The sequence below is a fragment of the Molossus molossus genome, unplaced genomic scaffold (genome assembly GCF_014108415.1).
Source record: "Molossus molossus isolate mMolMol1 unplaced genomic scaffold, mMolMol1.p scaffold_m16_p_12, whole genome shotgun sequence".
Classification (NCBI taxonomy): Eukaryota; Metazoa; Chordata; class Mammalia; order Chiroptera; family Molossidae; genus Molossus; species Molossus molossus.
Genome location: NW_023425347.1, coordinates 73391896 through 73393189, shown reverse-complemented (window position 1 = coordinate 73393189; position 1294 = coordinate 73391896). Strand labels below are relative to the sequence as shown.

The following is a 1294-nucleotide window of genomic DNA, read 5'->3' as shown; positions in this document are numbered from 1 at the left end:
CAGCCATATAGAAAGACATCAATAGAGTTAGTTATTATTACTTAGGCACAATTAATATCATGAAATACATTTTACAGATATGGAAATTAAATCGCAGAGAAATGAGGTCACTTTTCCAAAGATACAGAAGGTCAATAATGTATTTATTGAACACAGTTCTCTTTGAGTCCTTTCCTAATGTTCCCAGTAGTCAAATTAATGCAAAAGTGGTATTTATTAGATATCTCCCTCTTCCTGGGTTCCTCATTCAGTCCAATGACTTTGGTGAAAGTGTGGATGGTGTGGACAGAGACCAGAGGCACTCCATGGTTTATTGAGTGTCCTCACTCATTCCAATGAACGCAAGGAAAGCTTCCTTTACATCCTTGTTCCAGAGTCCGTAGATTATAGGGTTGAGAAAGGCAGAAATGATGTTGTGAAACAGGGGTACCTTCTTGTCATTCTCTGGGGAGGCTCCAGAGCCAGATCTCATGTACGTGATCATGCATGGAATACAGAACATGGTGACTACAGTGATTTACGAGGGACAGATGAAGAAGGCCTTGAGTCACCTCTGGATGGAGTAAATTTTTAGATAGCCATGAAGATTCAAACATATGAGACCAGGATGAGGGATGGTGGGATCAGGAACAAGATGAAAACCAAGATAAGGTCCACTTGGTCATTAAGGGACATATCTGCACAGGCTAACTTCAAGACAGCAGGAATTTCACAAAAGAAGTGGTTGATCTCATTGGGACCAGAGTGTGGGCAGATTCATTGCAAAGACTGTGTAGACAAGGGCGCAGGTGAGACCACAAAGGGCAGATCTGACTGCCAGAACACACAGAGGGTGACTTACCTTGGCCATGTAGTGGAGTGGCCAGCATATGGCAACATATCGGTCATAGGCCATGGCTGCAAAAATCCAGGTCTCAGTGATGCCCAAGGTCAGGAAATCATGATCTGGATCATATACCCCACACAGGAGATGGTTTTATTCTTGCTTACTAAATGGACCGACATCTGGGGCACTGTGGTGTTGGGCATAGCTGAGATCCAAGAGAGAGAGGATGCTAAGGAAGAAGTACATGAGTGTATGGCGGTGTGCTTCTGATCAGGGTAACAATAAGTAGATAAAGAAGAAGAGGGAAAAAAGGATCCAGTTGGTCCTGAGATTTCTGGAGAAGCTCAAGAGAATAATCTCAGTTATTCTGTAGAGCTGTGATTTCTCCAGCCTCAGCTATGCATGGCCTTCCTTCTGAGGAAAGAAGAGGACACATTCCTGACTTCCTAGAAGTCTCAATGAGAAAAC

At 43.3% G+C, this 1294-nt stretch overlaps 1 pseudogene; it reads right to left on the bottom strand.

The window, feature by feature from the left end:
- Positions 1-310: 310 nt before the first annotated feature.
- On the bottom strand, positions 311-1072 carry LOC118626789 (annotated as a pseudogene).
- Positions 1073-1294: the final 222 nt, after the last annotated feature.